Raw genomic sequence first — 19,111 nt, forward strand, 5'->3', positions numbered from 1 at the left:
AACAGCTTAAAGGGGAGACACTAATACAATCAGGTATTTGCTTTCAACGCCTGTCCCGGGCCCATGCAGGCCTTGGCTGTCAAAAAACAGGTAGAGTGCAGTTTATGTAGCCATCAGACAAAAGCGTATATAAAGTTACACAAGTCTTCTATAGTGAGGCGCTCAGCAGCTGATAAAGAGATCCTGTAAAGTACTGCAGGACTGATCCTTTCTAAATGAGCCATTATGAAGCTGCAATAAATGTATTCAGTGATCATCTTCAAAAATAGCATGTCATGGAAGTGGGAATGATACGGCGCTCATATTCTTCTATAAAAGCTTCACGCTGTCACCTCATATTATTACCATCATTTGCAGACAATACTTGCAGCCATGTCGGGATGATTTCAGAGAAATTCTATGCACCTGGTAAAGAACTGGGATACTTAGTGGTAACATTCAATAAGTGGGACACTTAATGGTATATAACTTTACATAACACCACCACAGTTGCTGCATGTTTTTCTAAACATCAAAGCTTAAATGGTGCCTTTAAGTTTTTCTTTTTTTTGCTCTATAGTTCTCTGTAAAAATAAAAAATAAAAAAAGTCTAGGCAGCCATCTTCTGTCTGTTTGTTTACACATACATGTCTTTAAAAGGATGTGTAAACAGTTTATAGTACAATTATATTGGGAAAAAAAACTGCTTTCATTAATAGAATATTTTATTGGAGGTAAAAATTTCTTTAATAAAACAAAAAATGATTTGAGTTTTGTGTGAATTTGGACAAGTGCAAAGTAATCGCGACAAACTCACAAGCTGAAAATGTTTTGTATTAAAGGGATATGTGTCTTCTCTTCTGGGTTTAACTCTAGTTTAGTTGGCTGGTAATATGATGTCCAGGGGTCAGCGGGGGTCAAAGGGTCAGCAGCAGGAGGCTACAATTAATGGATCTCTCAATAAAACGAGAGCTAATATTACCAACTCTCTCTCCTTCAGCCAAACTGCAGAGAAGTGAAGAGGGAATTCCTCGTAGCTGAGAGCGCAGGGCAAACAGCTTGGCTCTTGAAATTACTTTCTGTAATGGGTGTAGCCTTCTAAAGTGGAGGCGCACTTTTAATTGACCAATCAAAAGGAAACAAAGCAGCCAATCTTCAGACATAAAGCAGAAAGCCAATCGAATTTGTTGCATTTCCTGCCAGATCCATCATGCTTTAAGACTGTTAGGCAGTGCATCAGTGTAGTTGATTATGAATATATCAAATAGCAGCGTCTCTGAGAGCTTTTGACTTTGTGCATTTATAAGCACGCAGAAAATCAATTTTTTTTCTTGTAGTCGAGTATTTCTTAAAAGACAAAAAACATCACTGAGAGAGAAAAAATTACTCATTTATACATTCCTCTGTTCTTGTTATTTTTTTTTTTTATTTGGTCCCCACAAAAAAATTAGTTTGTAGCTTCCTCTTAAATAAATGACACTCTTGAGAGATAATAGCCATTGTTAAATAGTAGGCAATGTTTTGCTACACATTGTGACATCTTTATTGATGCAGAACACATTTAGTAACAAACTCTGTAAAAGCAACTTAAAATATATTGAATTCATTAAGATAAGTATATAAAGGTGCTGGAGCAGAAAAACATGATCAAAAATGTTTAAAAAAACAAAAACAAAACAAGGCTAAAATTTCCTATCAGTCATCATAATTCTGTACAGCTTGGCTCAGCTGAGTGGACGAGGCTAAATGTGGCTACAGCATCACTGAATATGCTCGGCATCGTTTGTCCATAAGGTGGCGTGTAACACTCTCAGTTTCCAAAGAATACCAGCATTCTTGTCCCTGCAGTCAGCAGTCATGAATAGCCTGTGCTTCATTTTGTGCCACAAAAAATATCATTTAGTGGAAGTGGACACTCAAAGAGCCACTGATGAAAGAATGTGGGTCTTTTACCAAGGTAAAAGCAGAAGTTCTAACCTAGAATATGTTCAACTTCTCAATACATAGCTTTATTCCTATTCACTGTGTCCTATCCTTTTCTTAATAATATAAGTAGGCAACAAAAGAAAACTAATTAATTTATTAAGCATTTAAATTTCTCAAGTTATTATAGATAACATAGGATAAGTTTCAGAACTGATGCTTTGTGTATCTAAATTTATTAGAATTTTTAGAATAATCAAATGATAGATTAAATAAAAAAATGAATTATAAAATAAATGGAAACTAAAATAAAATAAAATAAAATAAAATAAAATAAAATAAGGAAATTGGAAAGTGAAGGAGATAGTGGTGTAGTTAAATTCTTCAAATGTAGCCATAAATGCTTTAAAATGAAGAGAAGGATAGTTCATAGATACTCGCTGAACCCACATGAAGAGTTTAGCTGCAAATCTGCTGTTTCTTGTCAGACACGGCTGCTATTAGGTATAAAATTACCATGCAGATATAGAAACTTCTGTCTCAGGTTCAATAAAAAAGTTGAGACAGAAAAAATATGCCAAACTGATGCCAGGTCATAAGTAAAACATTTTTACTTTTCAGAAAGAAAGCAGAAAATATACACATAATCATGTCCAAAAATGTCACGTCATCAATATAATTTCAAAATCAATAGAATATTTTTAAAAATATTTTCAATTTTTACATAATCCGTGCTTTGTTCATCCTTATAGAAATGTCTTACTCAAAATAAGAGAGATGGGGGTGGGGGCAAGTGTGTGTGTGTGTGTGAATGATCAGGTGTGTGCATGTTTGTTAAACTCTTTTTTTGTTGTTGTTTTCAACATGTAAAACACTTTGCTTTGCTTCGGGTATGAATGGGTCTTAACAAATAAAGTTTTGATTTAATTTGATTGTGTGTTTTATAGTTCAAATATTTTTAGCAAATGATTTACTCTTTACACTAAAATTTGAAGGTAAAAGAGGAATGCAAACATGGATTCCTTCTTGTGTACGAAAAGGAATCCTCAGATTGATGATAATAGAGGAAATCTGAGGTAATCTGTTATTTCTGTTTATCAAGGTTATTACAATATAATGGAACTAAAATAATAAAATAGAACATTAATATCTATATTTGCAAATAATTACTTTACTTTTATAAAGTTAGCACTGTTTCAATTTTTTTGCATGTTTGTTCGTTTGTTTTAGCACAACAAATGTAATGAATGAAGGTACTTTTTAGAAATGGAAAGTGTCTTAAAGTAATATAAATGACATGCAGTTGTACTGGAATGTAGATAAGCTGTGTTATCACACTCAGCACAGCTTAGGTAGAAGAGCGGATGTTTTCCATTGCAGAAGTAGTTCAGTCTCAGCTCCTTTAAATGTTAAAGGATTCTTGGGAAAGACACTGGACCTCCCACATTATCCACACACTCACTGGTGCAGAGAATAAGGAGTTTTACATCTAGAAACTGAATATAATAATAATGATATTCATAATAATAGGCATGTATCGACTTGCCCAGGGTGTATCCTGCCTGTCACCCAACAGTTACTGGAAAAGGCTCCATCATCCTGCGACCCTGAATTGGACTAAATGATTAAGAAAATGGATGGATGGGTAATAAGTATAAAATTCTACATGTGGGATGAATAAGGAATGAAAGCAAGGAAAGTGAAGAAATGAATTTTATCTATTTGTTATTTATATTGCTGTCATAAAATATAAACCACGAGACAAAGCTGACACTTGTTTGTTCCATGTTCCCAAACAAATCACAGAGCTATTCAGGAGATTTTCACAGGCTCACTTCTGCAGAGTATCCGGGCAACTTTGAAGCTGTGAATGACTCAATCTGCTGCTTTCATACCACCAGGCACTGCAAGCACAGCTTGTATTTGATTTCACAGAGAGGTGGTAAACATGCCGGTCTTTTCCACATCTCTGTTGTTCTGACACGCTCAGCTGAGACAGAGCAGCTCTAAAGTGTCAGCTTGAGGATGTGGGCACTGCAGGTCAGCTTTCACACACACAAACTTACACTTCTCACATTTCGGCCCACAATATGGGTAGATGTTGCTGCAAGTGTTTCGCTGTTAGCCCTGAAAGAAACGCTTACATTTACTGTGAAAGATTAACTTAAAAGATGTTACTCTTAGGGAAATCATGTGATTTTAATGCAAATCTCTAAAAAACCATTAGTACTTGATGTGCAGGGTAGCCCTACAGGTGACATATTTGTAACCTAACATATATTTTGTGGCCATAGTCAACATATATTTGCCATTTCAGACTGTAATGAGGAAGTGACAGGACGATGAATACACTCTCTTAGGACTTATCATTCAAAACGATGTTTCCTTTGTCTGGTGAAATATAATATGGCTGTAAGAGCTGATGAATCCCAGGAGATGTCCTTTATTAACTCTGTCTCATTTCAATAGTTTTGATGGCACCAGTCTTTTCAGAACGGGACACTGCAGCTGCCGAGCCAACAGGGGTTTTCATGTCCTCACACTAGGAGCTAAACCAAGGCCCTGAGGATATGAGTGGGACAGAGACCCCCACGCCACTCCCCCTCCCCCCCAACTCCCAGCCTTTCTTCTGTGAAGCCCTGTCAACCCTGAAGGCCACCGAGTTGTCACAGAGTAAATCAATGTTTCCGCCTTGCAGTCTGACGTCCCCTCACAGGCTGCCCATCAACAGAAGTTGTCCGTGCATTGATATTCCCCCTCCTCATCCTCTCCTGGTCTTTATTATTTTAATTAATCAGAAACACTGCACCTGTCTTTCAGTTCTGCGGGTCGTCGTTCCATGCAAACAGGAAAAGTAATTAAAGTGGCTGGCAAGGCATGCTGGGGGTTTGGTTTTGGGGCAGAGATGGTGGTGCAGTGTTGACAGGATGAATCACATGCAGATGCCAGGGCTCTCATTAGTTATCCTCCTTCTCTCTTTCCGTCTTGGCACCTGAAGCCCCCGTTTTAAGCTCACTAGACCGTAGCCAGGTATGGAAAGAGTTAATAAAGCAGACGCGGTTGTTTGTAATTGTGCAGATGAATAAATGATTGCTTGAGGACACTTATGCTCAAAGCCCAGACAATTGTAACCCCAAATATATGATCACTTGAAAAATCTTCTGCTTTCCAAAAACACTTTGGTGACTTTGGTTCTCTCAGCTGTTTAGTTTCATATTACATGTTACAACCATTTAATATAGAGTTTTACACTGCTCTTGTCATGCGAAACCTTGAGACGGACAAGGCAGCAAAAGAAAATCCTTTTGCTTCAGATTAATCACAACATTTGGAAAATAAGATGAATATGCACTTATGCACATTAAGGTATCATGATTGGGTGAAATGATGTGCAAAACTGTGCACAAATCAGTGCTTTCATATGAAAAAGGTCCATTTCTACATTCGGTATCTTGGAGATATGGCTGCTACGGCGATGAAAAATGAAAATTTACCTGTAGAAGAAAGAAAGCAAACCTGATTCCAGATCTCTGAATTGCTGCTCACATCTCTGATTTATTCATTGTGTGATTAAATCACAGGAGTATGTGGTCTCCCAGGCAACAGAGACAACTTTTCATGGATGCATTGGTATCACTGTACACCATCATTATTGCACTATGATGCCTGGTGCAAATAGCATATTTTGCATACACAGTGAGACCTTTATTGCTGTGACACTGAGTAGGACTTTACGTATTCATCAAAAGGGGAAACTAATTGAGTCTTCAGAGTTATGATTCATTTTTACTCCTATAATTCAAGACAAAAGCCAGACTAATCAGAAACTAGATGCATATATTAGTTTGCATGCTGTTAGGAGCACTAACACTCCTGTCACCTCAGCTTATTGTACAGCCTGCATCAGCCTCATAAGGCCCTTACCTCTCACCCTCCTTCATAACCACTCGCTTCGTTTTGAAATCATTGTAAACAGCTTGATTGTGTTCATGCATAGGTCACCTGGTGCAATCACATCTTCAGTCAAATCTTTTTCAGCTTTATGGCTCTGTGTTTCAATAACCTCTGTTTTGTAAGCTCCTCGATGTTGTCACAGAGGAGAGGAAACATCTTTGTGTGTGTATTAACACCGTCTTGTGGGGGCAACTCAGTGTCAATAAACCCTGCTGCTGGCAAGGCGACGGCAGGCAGGAATGGACAATCAGAGTGTCTGCTGGAGATCTACAGGGAGACATAACACGGTGGGGGCTAGGGGAGGCTCTGATTCTAAGTGGGGACTTGGGGTCTTTCACAGCATTCTGGGTAATGATCTGCATTATGAAGCATCAGAGCACTTTACGAGAGTCCCTGAGAGGGCAGCGGTGGGGGCTGTTCTCAAGCTTAGTCAAAGCGAGACGTGACGCCACGTAACCTGCAGAATGAGGACCCAACTAAAGCGTTCCATTTGGAAACGTTAGTCAAGCCCACTGCAGCCTCCCCCCCTCCCCTCCCATTTGCTCACCCCGACTTAGTGTCATCTTCACTGAAACAGGAGCAAAGTGCTTTAAAAGGGGAGATGGGAATAGACCAGGGGAAGGGTTCGGGGAAAATGAGATTATCATCAGAAAAATGCAATGAGACCAAGAGTGTTTAATGCACAAATGCACAAAAAGTGATATTTTATTACAGCTTGAAGGCTTTCAAAAATTACTGGAAAAGGCAGGAAAATGTGTCTGAGATGGAGACTCTGAAAGGCCTGTTTAACGGGACATAATCGGTTTAACCCTGGTGTGTCCTGTCCTTTTCACGCGAAGATATGTTTCTCTGACCCCTGATTTGATTAAGTAAAACTTCATTTTGGGGGGAAAAACCACTTTGTTGCTATTACTGGTACATTTTCAAGATAGATGAAGGAAAAAAAAAGTGCTCTGTACAAGACGTCATTTTTTTTATGTCGCTCTCAGCTGGTTTACTTGACTGACAGTCGGTGTATGAGTGTGTGTGTGTGTGTGTATGGGTGGTGTTTTTGTGTGTGTGCGCATCATTTTAAAGGAGAAAATCTCAGATTCCTGCAATATGAGATAAAAGTGTTTAGAATGACCATGAGTTACATTGGCCATAACTGAGGAGCATTTCCTGATTTAATTTCTCTCTTCCATTTAAAAAAAATGGTTTGAAACAATTCTTATGACCCTCTAACCATAAGTTAGCATGAACTCAAATATGTATCTGTTATGGCTTAACTTCAAAGGAATGCATCACACCACATTTATCTAAACTATACATTCATTGTAAAATATGTAATTTTTTAAGTTTTCTATTCATATATATATATGTCGATATGGTTTGTCTGGCTGATATATTTGAACACTAAATTAACATTGTAAAAAAACATTTTAATCTGTCTTTAAAAAAAATCCCTCCTGAAACCAAGTTTTCTTCTGGACGTTTTGAAGTTCTGGATATTTAGCAGAAATAAAAGATGAATGCAAAACCAATGAAAAAGAGTTTTTCCTGTTGTGTAACGTCCACGGCTATGACGATATGTTTTTGTCCCGATTTTATTCGATTCCGATTTTTTGGATGCCGATTTGATTTAAATTGTGATTGTCATGATTCCTCGATATTGCTGGTTTTTGTAGACTCAAAACAAAAAAAATGTACAAAACCTTTTGTGCTAGTCATTTTTCCTGCTTTAAATTAGGAAAAAAATAACACATCATTCTGCTGCTATAATGCCCAAGAAGAAAAGTAAAAAGATCAACAAAAACAATAAAAATGACAAAAAAATTATCATGGATTGTTTTTATTTATTTAAAATGATCCCAATATTTGATTTTTTGATTAGATTTTCCCAGACCTAATAACTTCTGCTTGTGTGCAGTATATATTTTAACTGTTCAAGTGTCTAAAAGTCTGTTATATTTTATTTTCTTCGCCACTTGGTCCAATTTAGAGTCAAAGGGAATCTAGAGTCTATCCCATTTAAATGCACAAAATATTCATGTCCATGATGGTCCATTGTTAGCCATTCAAAAATAATTTCAAGCATCCCACTTTCATCTTTGAGGAGAATTAATTGGTGTATGCATGCCATCAGCAGTTAGTTTTAGATTGTAGACTGAATTGAAACCTCCCCCTTCAAACATGATAATTATAGATTACAAAATGAATGCTGCTTAATAATACCTCGACAAAGATAATCAAACAGTTAATGACGTTTGCTCCGAGGCCCTTGTCTTACAAGACAAAAGGATCTGAGGATGTAATCAAACTGCCATTTGAAAAGCTCCTTCAACCTCGGTGAACATCACTTTTGCTCCAAAATGGATCCAACTCATTGTGTTTTGAAACCCTTCACATTCTGATCCATCTGACAAATCTCCCTCTCCCCTTTCCCTTTTGTTGCTCTAATAGGTAACATTATCCCATATTAATGGTGCCGGCAGCTATATGCTGCAACTAGCCAAGCAAACGGGTGACTACAGATCAACGGGGTGAGGCGGGCAGATCATTAACCATAATTACCTCCAGCTAATCCACTTCCAAGCGGTACAAAATAAACAGCCAGGCCCATTAGAGGAGCTGACTGTCAGCCTGCAAGTGGCCTGTGGCTCCTTTGGCAGTGATCTGAACACACAGGGGGATAAAAAAGGAGGGGGAGGGTCTGCATGAGTGATGGTGAGTCGTACTACTCCACTTCCACCTGACTGGTGCGGGGTGGGAGGGGGGGGGCGGGTGCAATATGGAAGGTGGTGGTGTTGTTGGTTACGTGCTGGCACCACTGGTGCTTTTGTTTTGTTTCACCCTGCTACCTCCTTCACCCGCCTCCCCTTTCATGTACCCAGATGGTGTTCATTTTGACCTGCTCTATGTCGCCCCCCCATTTCCATGTCCCATTCATCCTTTGCCTGCAGGCGTTTTCCCACTCTGTTTCTTTTCATGCATGCACTCAGCGCTTACCCATATAATTGTGTCATGGCGCATGATCTTGTTCATTTCAGCTCTTTCACTTTTGTGTGTAGATGATTTATTTGTACAGCCATTTATTATAGTTCCTTGATATCTCAAGTATACTTTGTATGATTATGTTGTTAAGTCTGTGAAAGGTATTCAACAGTTGGTGAGGCCTCTGATAGCCTTAAAAACAAATATTTATTTCATATACTTTCCTCTGTTGGTGGGGATAGAAACTCAGTGGGTGGATGAAAGGAAATATTTTCTTCTTTATTGAAGCAATATTTAAATAAGCAACTAAGTGACATTCTTCACCTTCACCCCTTTACTTTTTGCAATGCAATGCATCCGTAAACTCTTCCTGCATGTTGCATTTCATATTTTGCATTAAGCTGACACATTATCAAGGCATGACTGTGACACCAACTTACTGGTGTTAAATGAGTCAGAGTTTCACAACGTTTTTTTTTTTGTTTGTTTGTTTCCTCGAATGGGTCTTTTCTGGGGAAAACCCATGCCGGAAATGACATATGAAAAGTTTTCTTAGCTGTGGCTTTTCTTGTCTTTGATTGTGGTCTTAACAGAGACACAAATTTACAATACAATCTCCCAAAAAAAAGAAATAATCAAATGGTAATGGTGAATGTTAGGAAGTATCACTGCGAGGAATGGGAGCACTGGCACTAGACAAGATTCAGGTCTAGTTGTTTTCTTTCTTGGCTCCCTTTTTTAGGTCCATATTGTAATTTTCCTTCATGCTCACGATGTGAGTGCAGCTGATGAAAAGGGGGCACCCATTCAAAGAACATCTTTCAAGCAAATAGATGAGGGAAGACTCATCTCAGTGCCTCTTTGATGTTAGCAAACCTCCAGTAGCTGTCATTGCCCACCAACTTCAGCGTTAGAGGCAAAAGCTGAAGAATGACACATTAATTCCTCATAATCCCCGGCTTGATTCAAGCTGATCATGTTATTCCTGTTGTGGTTTTGGTTAACATAAGATGATTGGCTTTTAAAAGGACACACAAAGCATCAAGCTGAAGCAAACCTCACCACATCAGCAGCAGCAGGCGAGTAACTCGTAGAGAAAGAAAGCAATGAAAATTTAATTTCCTCGCAATTAGAACCTCTCCCTCATAATGAAATCTGAAAGGGGATTCTTCGGGCATTGCTCATTATTTTCTTAGAAATCGCAGGCTTTTGACACAGGAAATTCAATTCATCAGGCGCTGGGTAGACTTCATTTTGAATCAATGGGAAGTGAGAACAGCCCTGCCAAAGGCTTTTTAATTCAGTAAGAGCTTGCGGCTGACACAGTTGAAAGAAAAAAAAAAAGAGGGATGAAAAAACAATCCCATGCTAACTGGTGGGCTAAACTTTAGTCTCTATGGTTAGACATAGAGCAGTTATGAGATTGCTGCTATCTTTTATTTTTCACTTAAAACTGTCACAAAAAATACTGTTTTTATTAAATGAACTCATGAATACCAATCTAGATATTTTTGTAAGTTAAAACAAACACCCCTCATCTGCTCTATACAACACACCCCATCTAACATTTTTTGATATCTTTACTTGGCTTTTACTGCTGACAGACTCAAAGACACAGTTAAATTGTGCTTGCTGTATGTTAGCAAAGTTTACACAGATTTCCAGATGGGTTGTACAGTTTGACTGGGAAACATCTCTCCCCTTTTTTGTGTCTATTAAAACTGTGACATAGTTGTCATAAACATACACAAAAAACAAACAAACATTTGGGTCTTTTGACAGACCTATTGACACCCGGCCTTCTAGATGTTTGTGATGAAACTTAACCTATTAATAAACATCCTGAGGCTCAACTTTGTGCAACTTTTCAACTCATGGATTAAAAAATGCATGTGTGCCTGTACAAAAACATGTCTAAGCATTTGTACATGAGGAAACTGCTGTAATCTATGTCCAGCCCTGCTCCTCATATTTTGGCCGCTTCTGGCTCACACGCTTGTTGTAATCCACACTGAGGCCAACAACTGACATCTGGAGCATATGTGGCCTACACAGCATTTGTCAGTGAAGTGATTCAGTCATAAATGCTGAGATGTACAAGTGTGTGTGATATCTGAGTTAAGTTTCTCAAAAGGAATTGAACTAATCTCAGTGTGTGAACAAGTATTGATCTTTCTGAGCTTGGAGTCCTCCAACTCCAGGACTTCAGGAAAAGATGGCATCAAACAGCCAAAGTGGCCTTTTTTGAGACCTTGTGCGAACTGTGTATTTAAACCTCTTAGACTTTTTACTGCCGTACTTTTAGGGTTGTTCTCTGCATAAATAATGTTCACATATTGTTCAATGATTTTTTAAATGTTTAGAGCTACAGCTGCACCATTCCAATGGGAGCCATTTAGCTGACTGAAACTTTTTTTTTGTGCATTGTGCCATCTTCATGTATTCTTCACCAGTAACACAATTCACCATTGGTCTCTTTAACATGACTCCAAAAGTATTTGGAGAATCTAAATTATTCTCTTTTCATTATGTATCGGCTATTTAAAGCACAAACCTAAAAAGGCACGTAACTTAAGGGTTTAAAGAACCTGAATTGTTTAATTGTTGGATACATTATAAAAAACTAACAGAAAAAAACTAAGATTATTGTAAGTAAAACATGGCTTGTCTTAAACTTACAGGATCAAGCCTTATAACTCACAAATATTGTCATAAATGAATACAATGACCATATGAGACCAGAATCAGTAGATGTACTTACACAGATCTCATAAACATTATATAATATCCTAACTTCTGACCAATAAGGCAGATAACAAACTTTGCTTTATAGTGCACTCATTGAAATACCTTGAAATTAGAAATTTTAACCTAAAATTGTCTGTCTGGTATGTACCAAGACCTCCATCCTGTTGTTACATTTACAAATAATAGTTTCGTGCTGAATATGAAAGAAAATCAAAAATAGTCTCTTGCCCCATAAATGGTTAAGGCACTTTTTAGATTTGATGTCCGCATGTTGGAAAAGTCATTGTGTTTATGAAAAATGCTAAAGGAACAAAATCCTTAACAGTACATAATATGAAATGATGTGGGAAATTTAAAAAAAAGTGGATCGTATAACAACACAACATGACTTCACGTCAAACACAAAGTCAGTGTTATGAAGTGAAATGTCCTGTAATCACCTTGCAATTATCTTACACTTGTATTTGTGTCTGATCTGATTTGCAACTGGGCCAATTATTGTCAAAAAATGACTGAAATATGTGCAATGTCAATGTCCATTCCAAATAATTGAAATCCAGATATACATTCTTCATCTTTTTTGTCTTTGTTACCAAAATGCAGAACTATGTCGAATGAAAGAAGCCAACTGTTTCACACTGTTTCAATGCATTTTAAGCTTAAAAAATGAAATGTTATCTAATAATTGCATTGATTGTTTCCTTTTGCCTTTAATCATGTGATGGTGGTTCATATTTCTATATATGTGGAGTATGTTAGCAGTGGCTGTGAACTGCCAATAAAAAGTTTCATAAATCAGGAGAATTTTGGCTGCTAAAAAGTATTTATGAATGAATTTTAAGACATGTGTTTAAGACATGTGCTTAATGGTTTTTTAAGGAATGACACGAACAGTCTGACAGAACTTTATGCAGAAGCTTAAACAACAAGAAGCAAGTCCAGCCAAAGTTCGTAATCAATCCCTGCAAATAAATCACCTGCCAGAGGGAGGAAAAAAGACAAATAAACTCCAAATGAGAGATCGGTTTCATTTGACCTGAAACACTACAAAGTTATTGAGTTTCAACAACAGGTGCATTTGACTGAGATTACCAAAATGTTTCCCTTTTTTTATTTGAACAACACCTGCTCTTACAAATGTTTTTTGTTTTTTTTTCTTGCTCGATCAAATGATCCTGTTTCCAGCAGTGAGCCACAGCAGCACTAAAAGCCACCCAACCCAACAGCAACCGGGAAACATTAACTGGCCGCTCCGCTACCCACTAATGGATCGGACCCATTTCATCAGCAATTTGACATTTAATGAATATATATTTTATCTTCCCATGCCAGTTATCGGAATGTCCTTCCCGTTCCGAGAAATGATCGTCCTGGGACTCTTTTGAACAGACCTTTTTTTCTTTGACTGGCACCTGTATGGCAATCACACACTCTGCAACTGGCCCACAATCTTCCCTTGTTTTTCTCTCTTCTCTCTCTGTCTTCAATATGGTTCGTGGATTAATAATTCATGGCCAGTTATTAGGGCCAGTTCAATAGGAGATCTGCTGATGGAGGGTCGGTGCTCGGCGAGCGTGCCCGGAGGGATGCTGCGTGTTGTTGTGTCAGCCCCCATCTGCCAGAATGCAATAAGGCAAACAATGGAGGCCTTGATTTCCACCAGCAGGCCCATAATCTTTAAATGGCTATTAGCTGAAGAGTGCAACCAGTCAATAACGACAAAATCCTTTTAAAAGCTTCTCTCTCTCTCCCTCTTTCACTCTTTCTCCTTTCCTCTCAGGCTATCCTTCTTTTTCACTAACTTCTCAGTCTTCTCTTCTCTTTGCTCAAATTGAGACACAAATGCAACTACAAATACCCTGCTTTGCTTTCAATACCAGCAGTTACAGAAGGAAGGACAACTTAGGTTAAATTAAACTTTTTTTCTGAAACATTATTTGAGAATTTTACAAACCCCATCAAAGGTTATGCTGATGCTGTGCGACCTTATTTGACATGTATTTGTAGCCCTACAGTGTATCAACCTATTAGTGTCAACCATGAAATATGAATCCAAGCATTTCATGTTTATATTCACCTACTTTCACTTCAAATACTCGGATTAGTAGAGATAAAGCAGAGTATTCTTCCCTGCCCAAGGCTGTTGCACAAAAACCAAGAAAAATAGATGTATTCAAATAAGGCAGTTGTCTTCCAGTGATATTCTATACATGGCATACCTCTGCTTTTGCCATCAATCACAAGAAATGATTGAATTACTGTTTACAAGGATGAGATTAAATTGTTTTTAATATACAATGTTATGAAAGCAATAACCTTTTTGATGGCCGCAATCATATCCTAATAAAACTGATATTCATTAGTGTCAGGGAAAATTCCCTGCTTCCAATCTTATCAAGCTAATACGCTACCTGAATCACAGCAGCTGGTACACAAACAAATCCTGTTGTTCTTCACTGCTGACAAGGTAAATACCACGTGCGCCGGGTACAAGACAGATCAGTTACACTCCTTGATGAAAAGGATGACTTCGTGTTTGCGTTTGCAAAGTCATGGAGCTAAAACTACTGCTTCATATCAAAATTTGGGAAAATTAGGAATACAAAGCTTCCACAGGCGTTTTGACCAAGTTATTTATGATCTATTATGTTTTTACTTTCCTGTCAATGGAAAATATGTGTTGGTGAAAGAAGTAGTAAATATGATCTTCGCTTTTAACATTGTTTGTGTTGTTCTTTCTTGTTCTTTCCTCATTGTTTGGGATGTCAACCACTGGTTTCTGGCCTTAACTTTTCCCATATAGTTCCTAACTGTGCTGAGTTAATGTTTCCCTCATTTGGAGAGCCAGTTGTGAAATGGGTTTCAACTGCTGGCAATGCTCTTTTAATAAAACCTGTAAGACCATTGCTAGAAGAATAACTGCATGTTGACCGGTCGCCCCACATACAGAGGTTCCTTGTGGGGGAGCTGGCCCAGGTTTCAGTCATGGACTGGAACCCTTTGCTCTTAACTTTTTGTTAAACGAAGGCTAACAGCTCCACAATCCTTTATAAAAAGAAAATATTAACTGCAAAACCAATCTTAATGTCTTCCATAGAGATACAGAGTTTAAGAATGATTGACATCTACTGGTAAAGATAGGCAGTGGAGCCAGTGGCACCGCAGGTAACTACATCACCATTGTGTACATGTGCACTGGCACACCGAAGCTCTTGTGATACTCAGCAAAGCTTATACTGCACTTATACTTTTATTTCACACAAAATTTTGAGTTGGTAGTACAGTTTTGGCCTTGGCAGGTTGTTTGCAGTTTGCAATTTTTTTTTTCTTTAAGTGCATTATTGCAGCACTTTCTATATTTAAAGGCTATGCATAACAATTTTTTAAGGATTATTTTCTTAATTCAATGAGACTTTAATGAGACTTAAGACAATTTAAAAAAAAATTACCATTCCTGTTCAAATCCTCATATGAGCAAACATTTATTCATGGCAAAAATATGATTATAAGGATTATAACGTTTCAAAACATCCTCACAAAACAGTGGACTTATTGGTCATGGGTTTTCACTAACTATCTAATGGGGCATAAAAATGAATTAGTACAGAAAACAATAAATACACAAAAGTGTTTGCGGGGAGTCTCATAAATCTCTTAACAAAATTATGCATTATGAATGTTTTCAGAGCCTTAGAAAATGTTCTGCAGCTAAATAATGCATTACCATTTTTCCCATTATCACATGAGATAACAGTGTGGTACACTGCAGTATCACTCATTAACTCCTTCCACAGTACTCAGAAACACACCCAGAGCCTTTGAAGAAGTGAAGAGTCAGTGCGTCATGTGGCCTACCAAATTGTCACGCATCAGCAGGGGTGTTTTGACAAGCTAGCATGACCTCTGTGTTTCACAATCACATGATCACAACTGATCAGGCCAAAGGTCATTGTTAATGGATGGTGAAGTAAGGGGCAGCAGCTTTTTGTCAGGGTGAGAGCATCCGTGTGTGTGTGTGTGTGTGTGTGTGTGTGTGTGTGTGTGTGTGTGTGTGTGTGTGTGTTTGGGCTGTGGTTTTAAGCTCATACTCTCATAAATACTGTGGAGAATCATCATTAAAAGGCAGCTAGTTTGATACTCAGTGTGACAAATGATGAAATGACTGTTAAATGAGATATTTTGTGGCATTAGTTTATTTTTTAGCTCATTATCATCAGAACATGTGAAATACCAATGTCACATAACAATATAGTCATAATATATGGATAAAGGTTTGAGATAGGAACATATCACTACACTGGTCCATATCATTATGGTCTTATCCACAATGTTCACAAATCAACACATGGAGTCTAGTGTGAAAAAAACTACATCCAAACCATGAAACAAGTACAGAAAATGTAGTATTTATTCAGCTTTGTTCGATTCAAAGTACATTTTTTTAAGTGTTCTATGTGAATCCAAATTTTTTTGTATTATCGTTTTCTATTTTGATCTCTTTTAAGATCATATTTATCTCACATACTCACTAATTCACGACAATGTTAATCTGTATTTGACCCACAACTATGCCACATTGTAGTTTGATCTTTTATTGTAGGGAACACCATTACAGAAGAGCAGTCCTGTTCAGCAAATGATGCAATTAGTTCAAACCAAGCATTCACAGACTTTAGTGCAAACCTGTTGCACTTTTATTATTGCCCATAACGGTTTATTCTATTTGACTGGAAAGTAATGGTCAGTAAAAGGACATTTATTTAAGGACTGGCATTCATATTTGCCTCTATATGTCACTAAATTCCATACACTTTATATCTTATCATGACTTTTATTTAAACATGAGAGCCCCATTAAGATGGATGATCTCTGAGATGGAAAATCTCTTTTAAATGAATGTCCTGCAACAACGGCAGCAGAACAGCTACAGTAAATCACACATACACAGTTTTGAAAATGCACAAGCTATATCTCCTTCTGAGGCAAAAGAAAAGAGTAAAAATATGTTGTTTTTTTTCTTAATATATGCCTCTAATTCGATTTTTAAATGACAGTGGTGTTTTAAATGATTTTAAGATAAATTTGGACACTTTCTTGGACAATACCTTGTGAAGGAAGAAGCAGTGGGTTCAGTAACGAGTCTGGAAACAGATAGGAGAATAAATCTTAAGGGCAAAAATATCATCAATCTGAGAATTTGTGCTTGAATTTATACACGTTAAAGTGTTGTGATTTTTAAGTGTAAAATATGTTAAAAGTTTGATGTAAATTAACCTAAAAGACAGAATAAAATCATTACCACCAAATCCAACGACATATGCGAATTTAATGAAAGCTATAAACTGTAAATACTTGTACATTCAGAATAAATACTATTTGTAACTGTAAGATGTTGATGTAAGATATAAGATGTGTCTATTGTGGCAAAAGCTCCTTCGCTTCTGCGTTACTATGGTGACAAGTTATGTCACTGTTTAAGATTTCCTTGGTATAATTGTTGTTGGAGAATAAAGACCATATTTATCAACCATATTAAATATATAGATTGAACATGGTTTCTTCAACAGACCATTAATGCCTAAAAAAAGGCATCAACCTCGAGCTGTCAATTTTCTATAAACAACAAAACTATGTATTGTCTCATTCATATAAAATAATGTTCAGTAAATGCTGCCAAACATGTTACGTTGCACAATAAGTCCAACCTAAGTCCTTCATAATTATAAGATTGCAAATTACACAACATTTAATGTCAATGTAACTTCATGTGAACATTAATGTAATTTAACCCAGGTACAAACATATATCGTTGCATAGTTGTAAAACGCTGGAGGCTATCCTGCAGGTGATTAAACATTTTGGAAGATTTTCCTCCTTCGCTGGAACTTTTTCTGTAGTGTTTTACAGGCTGGTGAGACGGCTCTCCACAATGACACTTGGCCAGTTTTTCTATAGCTGAAGAAATTCAACAAGAACAATAAAATGCATTTGTTTGGAAGGAATAACTTTTCATCCATCTTATTTTCCCACTCTAACATGTAACATGAAACATTAAGAAATCAACAAAAGTGGTAACACACAGATATTGTTTAACATTGTTTTAATTCATGACCTGCAGATATTATTCAGACATAACCCATCATGGAAAGTGATGATATTGACGAGTCTGTAGGCTTAATTAATCCTGGTGTTTCATAACATGACTGTGAAATAGAGTAAATATGACAAATATGACATCCCTAATGTCCCAAGTCATGTGACAGTGGCAACACCACGTCTCGGTCATGTTTTAATGGGAATTATTTAGGATATTTAGCATAACTTCAAGCCTCTGCATGGCAGTACAGTTACACAGCTACTTGTAGAAAGCAAACTTCCCAGAAATGTGAAACACAACTTGTCAATGTTAACAGTTATCAGACTTCCCATTATCTGGAAGCTGATGTTTTACCTGCACGAAATACTGGTCATTGGTTGACAGTCTAAAAGGTACGGGTCATTTTACCTCCTGTAGGGATATATATATATATACATATATATATATATATATATATATATATATATATATATATATATATATATATATATATATATATATATATATATATATATATATATATATATATATACATATATATATATATATATATATATATATACATATATATACATGTTTTTTTTTTTTTACATTTCTCTCAGATGGAATTGGAAAACTGTATTTATCTTCCATTATACGGGAACTTCTATCTTAAACTTCAAAATTAAACTAGTGTCATCTGTGAAACATTTCCCATTGACAGAACATTTCTTAATGATAGCTCCTGAAAACTTGGAACAGTAAGGAATGGACCTAGAGTGAAACTTTATGGAGCTCACATCTGAGGAAAGAATGATAAAATGATATTGACTCGTCAATATATTCAGCTATGTTTGCTGAAAAAAACATTTCCAAGTTTATTGCATGATACACTATAATATTCTGCTTAAAAGAAGGATCAGTACTTTAATGTACATAATGGCTATTTATCTCTGGCCCTTAAGTCCATTGTCCTGCAGGTTTGTGATGCTACCCTACTCCAACTCAGCTGATTAGAATAAAACTGATGATGCAGCTTGTTTTTGTCCATTGACCCATTTATTAGAGTCAGGAAAACATCTAAAATCTGCAGTAGAACCTTGAAGGTTGGAGTCAAATAGCCCTGCTGCATGCAAATAAACTACAAACATGGGGACTTTTAGAACTAGAAACTATAATTGGTATTTTTCTGTGATTTTGGTGTGTGACTGTTTTCAAATAAGGCCATACGTGCAGAAGAGAAGCGTGGAATTAAAGTTAACTCGATGAACATAAACAGAATGTACTGATTCAGTTCAATAAGGCTTTGCTTGTATTGTGATAAGTATAATTAAGTCATCTTAAAGACGCACTACAGAACTTTTGCAAACTTTTGCAATAGCTGATTCAGTATCCATGAATCCTACCTGTACTGTGAGCTCTTTCCCACCAGTAAAACAGTCTTATCCTGACTCTTGT

Source organism: Telmatherina bonti (genome assembly GCF_933228915.1).
Source record: "Telmatherina bonti genome assembly, chromosome: 12".
NCBI classification, from domain to species: domain Eukaryota; kingdom Metazoa; phylum Chordata; class Actinopteri; order Atheriniformes; family Telmatherinidae; genus Telmatherina; species Telmatherina bonti.